The sequence below is a fragment of the Belonocnema kinseyi genome, chromosome 7 (assembly GCF_010883055.1).
Source record: "Belonocnema kinseyi isolate 2016_QV_RU_SX_M_011 chromosome 7, B_treatae_v1, whole genome shotgun sequence".
Lineage (NCBI taxonomy): Eukaryota > Metazoa > Arthropoda > Insecta > Hymenoptera > Cynipidae > Belonocnema > Belonocnema kinseyi.
In genome coordinates, this window is record NC_046663.1 from 106,535,853 (window position 1) to 106,544,213 (window position 8,361).

At 32.0% G+C, this 8,361-nt stretch overlaps 1 long non-coding RNA gene across 1 annotated transcript in view; it reads right to left on the reverse strand.

Annotated features, from left to right (window-relative positions):
• Positions 1–3,879: 3,879 nt before the first annotated feature.
• The window catches only part of LOC117176935, a 73,133-nt gene continuing 68,651 nt past the window's right edge, over positions 3,880–8,361 (reverse strand). The window contains exon 3 of the long non-coding RNA XR_004467638.1: positions 3,880–4,106. This is a non-coding gene — a long non-coding RNA (uncharacterized LOC117176935). The remainder of the gene's footprint in view (positions 4,107–8,361) is intronic.

An 8,361-nucleotide genomic window follows, 5' to 3' on the forward strand; every position in this document is an offset into this window, starting at 1 on the left:
TTTTCTTGCGAAGATAGTAGTGTTTGATCAAAACTCGAAACTCAGATTTTTCCATATTAAAAAAAAACTCGGAGATTAGTCGCTTCTCAGTGCTGTAACTTGCAAATCCGTAAACATAAATGGCTGAAGTTTTGACGGGCGTCATTTGAAGAATCAAGCTCGACGAAAATGGTTCACATTAGTGAATACTAATTCCATCTCTTAGAATTTTCAGGTACTTATCAGACTGCCTAGTAGAAGACACACGTTTTCGTCATGAGGAGTTCTTACCTTTAAAAGTTCTTCTAAAATTGAAACTAAATCTACTTTCTTATGAACAAATTTGTATACCAAGGGTTGAACATTTCTCTTCACAATAAGTTATAGAATACGAATAAAACATTAATTTCTAAATATAATACTCTTAACTCTGTTTTGTAGGGTCCCCAAAAAACCGCATACGCACACAGTGGGCACGGAAAGTCGAAGTACACCTGTTTTTTTATGGCAGATTCACCAATTATATTAAGCCAATGTATATGTATTTTAAGTAGTTATTGCAAAAATAATGTAAATTGTAATTTTTTCCTAAATGTTCAATTTTTTAAATTTTCATCATAAGTTGTTGTAATATGGTAAAAATAAGTTCAAAATCATTTGAACTCCCTGAAACCCTAATTCTCTCATACCCAACTTAAACGAAATTCTAATTTTCTGAAAAGATCAAAAATTCCCCCACACACATAATAAAAGATAGAAAATTTATTGATCTTAATGGCTCACTACTCTTGTTTTAATAATAAAGGTGAGTTAAATCATGCAATCTTCATTTGATTGCCATCTACCTGCTCGGCTAAGTCTATCCGCGCGACTTCCCCTTAGGTCGCTACCTGAGCCCGAACGCCGTGACTAGAAGAATAAAATGCGAAACATAAAATTCTTTACATTTTACAATGAGTAATTTAAAAATATTATATTCGGAATCTACGTTTTTTATGATTCCAACAATATGTGAGTTGCAATGAAAAGATGAAAACTAGAATAAGTTGTCGCAGATTTTAGTTTATGTTTTGGTACTAGCTAGCTAGCATTATGGAGTTATCCTTAGATTTGTATTTTCTTAAAAATGCCGCAGTTCTTCGAATTTTGTTATGATCGAAAAGTGTTTCAACACTTTTTTGTAGCTCTGTCATTCATAAGTCCAGAACCCCAATCCGAACTATTAGAAATCTTAACATTTTGGAATTCGAAAATTTTGGAATTTCTTAAAAGTGCTATACTTCCTCAAATTTTTCCTTGGTCGAAGAGTTGTATGAAACTTCTTTTAGAGCTGTCATTAATAAGTCCTGAACTCCGCTTAGAACTCTTAGAACTCTTAACATTTTGGTATTCCATAATTTTTGATTTTCTTAAAAGTGCAATACTTCCTCGAATTTTCACTTGGTCGAAAATTTTAATTACACTTTGTTGTAGAGCTCTCATAAATAATATCAGAACACCAATCAGAACTCTTAGAACTCTCTAAATCTGTGAAGTTCAAAATTTTAGGTTTTCCTAAAAGGGGTTTTATTTTCTAAAAGTGCCATAGTTCCTCGAGCTTTGACTTGATCGAAAAATTGTATAACCCTTTTTTGTATAGCTCTTAAGAAAAAGTCTAGAACTCCAATTAGAACTGTTAGAACTCTCAATATTTTGGAATTCTAAAATTTTGGATTTCTGAAAATTGTGGTACTTCTTCAAATTTTGACTTGGTCAAAAAATGTTATGAGAGTTTTTTGTACAACTGGCATTAATAAGTCCACAACTCTGATCTATACTCTTAGAACTCTCAACATTTTGGAATTACAAAATTTTGGATTTTCCTATAAGTACCATACTTACTCGAATTTTGACTTGATCGAAATTTTTAATAACACTTTTTTGTAGAGCTCTCATAGAGAAGTCCAGAACTCCAATCAGAACATCTAGAAATCCCAAAAGCTTTAAAGATGAAAGTTATGGGTTTTCGTAAAAGGGTTTTGTATTTACTAAAAGTGCCATAGTTCTTCAAATTCTGACTTGATTGGAAAATTTTATGACACTTTTTTGTAGATCTCTCATAAAGAAGTCCAGAATTCCAATCAGAACTCTTAGAATTCTCAAAAGCGGTAACTTTCAAAATTTTGGGTTTTCCTGAAAGGGTTTTGTATTTTTAAAAAGTGCCATGGTTCTTCGAATTTTGACTTGATCGAAACGTTGTATAACATTTTTTTGTAGAGCTCTCAAAAAGAAGTCCAGAACTGGCATCAGAATACTTAGAACTCTCAAGATTTTAGAATGTTCAAAATTTTGGTTTTTCTTTAGAGTGCCATAGTTATTCGAATTTTAACTTGAAGAAAAAGTTTTGTAACACTTTTTTGTAGAGCTCATATAAAGAAGTCCAAAACTCCGATAAAAACTCTTAGAAATCTCAAATCCGTTAAAATTCAAAATGTTATCTTTTCCTGGAAGGGTTTTGAGTTTTCTGAAAGTGCCATAGTTCTTAGAATTTTCACTTGCTTGAAAATTTGTATCAAACTTTTTTGTAGAGCTCTCAAAAAGAAGTCTAGAATTAACATCAGAACTCTTCGAACTATCAAATTTTTGGAATTTCCCAAATTTTGCTTTTCCTTTAAGGTTCCATAATTCTTTGAATTTTTAACTTGAAGGAAAAGTTTTATGACACTTTTTTGTAGAGTTCCTATAAAGAAGTCCAGAACTTTGATCAGAACTCTTAAAACTCCCAACATTTTAGAATTCCATAATTTTAGATTTTCTTAAATGTGCTGAAGTTCTTTGAATTTTTAATTAATCGAAAATTCTTGTGGGACTTCTTTGTAAAACTAGCTATTTAGCTAGCTATTTTTTTTTAAACCTGATTTTTTGGTGATATTAGCCGAAACTATTTTTAAAAATGATCAGGAACTCTAGAACTATGTTTAATCTACCGAAAACTCAAAAAAAGTTATTAGAACTATTGCTAAAACATATAAAGAACTCCAGAATTATTGAAGAGGCATCCAGAACTCTATAAAAAAGATTAAATTTGCAACAATGGGGGTACAACTTGACAGGGATACAGTAGATCATAAAGTAACGCAAAGTAATGAAAATTTTTATTAAATGAATTATATGAAGTTTATTTTCCTGTGCTATTAACGCTTCACTTAGAAAAAAGTAAATATTGCAGAATTTTTGAGAGATTTTCACTTTTATTAGAAGAAGAATTACACAACAGTAAGGTAAAATGAAAATCGCTAGGGACGTCAACATTGTTAGGGCTTTAAAGCCAAGTCCCCCGTTCAAACTTTAACATTTTTGAGTTTCGGTTAATATTGTACGACTTTAGAAAATATTTAAATATATAGAAAATTCGTTCTTCTTAATGAGCATTACCTATTACGTTACTCAATAAAAGTATAATGTATTTAATAAATTATAAAATGCATGATGTGTCAGTAAGTGGGAAGTAGTGGATGACCTTCCACAGAATTTCGTTGTAGCAAGAATGTTTTTTTTCTAATAAACGAAATTTTACATGACTGGAATATAGAATTTACATATTTAGAGCGGTAGACTTTTTTCTAATTGAAACTCTACCTCGCAGTTCGACTCATTTTACCTAACTGGTAGGTAATCGACATCTCATTTTACACAACAATCAGGTAATCTTTATTATCTAGATTTATTATTTCTTATTGAATCGCGAATTAAATTATAATTAATTTATATTATTACTACATATTCTAAATGAAATATTACTCTATTTCATTCTACATGACTGGAGGTTGAATTTTAATAAAATGCCGTAATGTTGTCCGTTTACCGAACTAAGTTATGTAAAATTTAACACACACATATTCTCCGCGTACGTATGTTGTAGACTTGCAAATCAGCTCGGATTCTGTTTTGAAATCCACGGGAAATAAGTCCCAGCGAAATTTATACATTAGCTCCGATCGTTCGGGTAAGGTCGGAAAAGACACTGAATGCACGTATGTTTTGTTGATGTATCTGATGGAGGAGCTCTTCGACTAAGGCATCGTCCGCAAATGACTTTTTGTTCCTTTTTCCTTGTATTTTTGACTTTCCACGTCAGCGTTCCACGTCTAAAACATGACAAGTTCATTTTCTAGTAGAAATTGTTTAATAAATCAATTTTTTATTTTATTTTTTTTTGTAATTACAAATTACAATTTACATTATTTTTACAAATTAGTACATTATTTTTACCCAAATATCGTATCTTAATTATTCAAAATTTTATTGGATATGATAGTTCTTGGGACAAGTAGTTTTTCTCAATTTTCTCAGTTCGAGTGACATTGGACTTATGTCTCTTTTTAGTTTGTACGACAGAGATGGTCCTATTATCTTCTTACTACGCCATGATTAAAAGTGACAAAAGGATAAATAATATTTGAATTTAAATAATTTAATTAATTTTTAAAGAAAGTTATTCATATAAATAATGTAATGTTTCATATTCAGTGATATTCAGCTCTAGGCAAGGTAACGCCGTATACATATGGTCATTTTGAGTAAAAAATACTAAATTTTCATCGTTATATATACTAACACTATAATTAGTACTTTCCTGAGGGGTTTTAGTACTTTTCCTCGCATGAGTTACGTAAAACAAATCCCCAAGCAAAAAATGAAGTCGGCAGACCTAGTACTGTTTAATTTGGGCATGGTAACATCCTGTGCAGAAATGAGCTGCCAGATCGAAGAAGAGCACATAAACTTAATTCGCCGGGAGTGGGGAGGCCCCTAGAAGTTTTCAAAAGAATTTTCGAATTTTTATTTTTAAAGGCTATGACTAGATGCAGAATTTCATTGCGCAACTTTTTTCCCTTTGCAAAAAAGTCGTAGCTTTTTTATTTTTCCAATTAAAGTAAAAAAAACTTGCTTTTCTGGAAAAATCCATTTTAATTTATTTTTCACTTCTACTCGTGCTCAGTCAGTCAGTTTTCAAGATTTTTCAATAAAATTGTTAGCGAATGTAGTTTGAAATGTCCTTCGATTGATAGAGCAAAAGGAATTTGAAAATTTATTTTTAAAATATTGTTGTTAATTTTTTTCTGATGCGTGGCGCTTATCGGACTTCTCTAACTTCCAGCGTTTCGTTTATCGAGCGAATTTTGAGCAACGAAAAACTTTCAGCGAGAAATTTATTAACAACAATACAAAGAAAATTTTTGAAAAACTTTATCCCAATCGAATTGATATTCCAAAAATTATTAACGTCTTAAGCCGATAGCGGCTAGGCGTCTCGCGCGCGGGCTGTAGCGAGAGTCTCAGATGCGATTCATAATACAGTTCACCGACGCCAAAAGTAAAAACTAATCAAGTAATCAGGTAGTATCAATGTATTATGCTCAAAGACTTTTGCATTCTGGATTTTATTTCAAACAGATATATATTCTACACCCTGAAAGAAATAAAGGACATTTCACTGATAAAATAGTGAGAACTCGTTCGCTCACTTATCGCCACTGATTTTCAATGAAACGTTACTGATTCAAATTCAGAGTAAAATATCTCATATTTATGAACTGATATTTGGAGTGAAAAAATTATCGCTATTATTTTTATGATATATTTCTTAACTGAATATTTTTAGAATATAAAATTGATACCTTGTTTCTCTTAGTTTTACGCAAATATTCCTCCCACTGTTCTTCATATGTACTTCTTCTTCTACCTCTAGGATTCGCTTGAAAACACATCACAACACTTTTGTTAAAAAATTAAAAATTCAGTGACATTTCTCTTTAAAAAGACAAGAAATACTAACGCTCTATTACAACAGAAATAAAAAAAACAAGTGCACTTTCTCGATATTTCACTGTTTTCATTTCTACAAATTTGAAGCATTAAAAAGATTCGCAGAATTTAAGAATCCGTTGAATCTGACTGATTAGATGTTTATGTTTTCTTTTACTTTTGTACAGTTTGACTTAAAATTAAAAACCATTCTATTGTACATAATATTAAATGAATAAATTGATGTGCATTATGCACTAATATTTATTTATGCTTAATACTTTGATATTACCTTATTACTTGATTAGTTTTTATTTTTGGCACCGGTGAACTGTATTATGAATCGGATTTTAGACTCTCGCTACAGCCCGCGTGCGAGTTGCCTAGCCGTTATCGCCTTAAAACGCTAATAATTTCTGGAATATCAATTCGTTTGGGCTAAAATTTTCCAAAAAACTTCTTTGTACTGGTTTTAACAACTTTCTTGCTGCAAGTTTTTCGTTGCTCAAAATTCGCTCGATAAACGAAACGCTGGGAGTTAAAGATGTCCGATAAGCGCCACGCATCCGAAAAAAATTAACAACAATTTTTTAAAATAAATTTTCAAATTCCTTTTGCTCTATTATTTGAAAAACATTTCAAACTACATTCGCTGACAATTTTATTTAAAAATCTTAAAAACTGACTGACTGAGTACGAGTTGAAGTGAAAAATAAATTAAAATTGATTTTTCCAGAAAAGCCTGTTTTTTTTACTTTAATTGGATAAATAAAAAAGCTACGACTTTTTTGCTCAGGGAAAAACATTGTGCAATAAAATTCTACATCTACTTATAGTCTTTAAAAATAAAAATGAGGAAATGCATTTGAAAACTTCCAGGAGCCTCCCCAACTCCCGACGAAATAAGTTTATGTGTCCTTTTTCGATCCGGCAGCTCAAATGTCCCTAACTTTCCATATTTGAAGTCGGGTTCGGATGGGGCCCCTACAGCATATCTAGTCTAGAAAAAAATGGATTGGGCCCCTATTAGAATATCTAGTCTAGAAAAAACTAATGGGCGCCCTGCCAGGTTCGGGTGAATAATTTCATGCTTCGTATAGGTATGGAAAATCTATCTGTATCTAATGGAGCCCCGACCAGAGAACTCGTAAAATCTTATATGGCTTAAAATATTAATTTTGAGGTTTGTAAAGGTTTGAGTATGCAGAAATAATCTTTTTATGAGTATTTAAACTCGTTATTATCGAAAACCTGATTTAGGGCACTAATGAATATTTTCTTCGGGACTAGGCAGATATGTTTCAGTTAAAGTTAAAGAGGTTATGTCAAGTTTAAAATTATGGTTCACATGTTCTAAAATTTCTAAAAACTTTAAATACAACTTTCGCAAAAAGAAGTTTTTCCTTTTTCTTTTTTAAAGAAAAAAATTAAAATTCCTTCTTTTTGAAAAATTGTAAATGTTCAGAAAAAATTATATTTTCTGTCATTGTAAAAAGTTGTAAAGTAGTCTACAATGGGAAAAAAACGAAATATTACACAAAGCAAATTTCAATCGATTAAAATTATTTACTTAAAAATGATTTTATTGATATTCCTATTAACGGTTTCTTTATTTCACATTTAAATAACGTCGTATAATTAAAAAATATTGAATTAGAAATCGAGAGTTAAAATTTTGTTGTTTTAACTTTTTTTAAGCTGTTAGTTATGAGGATGGCTTTTTCATCGAATTTCAACCGACTTCTAGACGATAGATTCAGGTCTAGATGTAGGTGTTCGATACACCATAGCGTTTGAAATTTAGTTTGTAATATAATGTTTAAAAATGTAATATATGGGACATTCCAGATGGTATGTTAAGGTGGAAATGACACCGTCTTAGCATGCAAAAATGAAACCCTCTGTACCAGACTTCAATCCGGGCGATTTAAGGAAAGCAAACGTTCGCTCACAAGACATTGACTGATCCTTCACATTTCTGTGGAAGATACCGTGTATCCTCTTATCGAGGAGCTGTTCACAAAAGTTTTTCTCTTGCGCTTTCTTAATCCGGGCTTTCAGGAGTGAGTACTCGAGATTCTTGAGAATCACTTCTTCTTGATTCCTGACCATTTTAAGAACAGGGTCTCTTTCATTTGCAACTCTATGTGCTGTACACAGAATAATCCTGTTGTGAAGAAATTCAGGACTCAATATTCCGCGACCCCCTTGACGGCGTGAGATGTACAGTCGCGGAACGGAAGACTTAAGATGCATGCTTTTGTTCATGTGCATAACCTTTCTTGTCCCGATATCAAGAGATCTGAGCCGGTTCTTCGTCCATGGAACTACTCCAAATGAATAGAGTAGTACCGGGATGGCAAGCATGTGCGTTGCAGATACTTTGTTCCTCGCCGACAGTTTGGAAGACCAAATTTGTCGGATGAGACGTTTGTATCTGCTTTAGAGAGTATCCTTTATAGATGTCACATCCTGAATGCGGCTCTATGGCAGACCCAGGTATGTATAAGTCTCTCCAGCGCAAAGGTGTCGTATGGCGCTTCTATCAACGAGCTCAGGATCTTCAGGGATGCCATTAAGTTTTCCTCGCTTCAA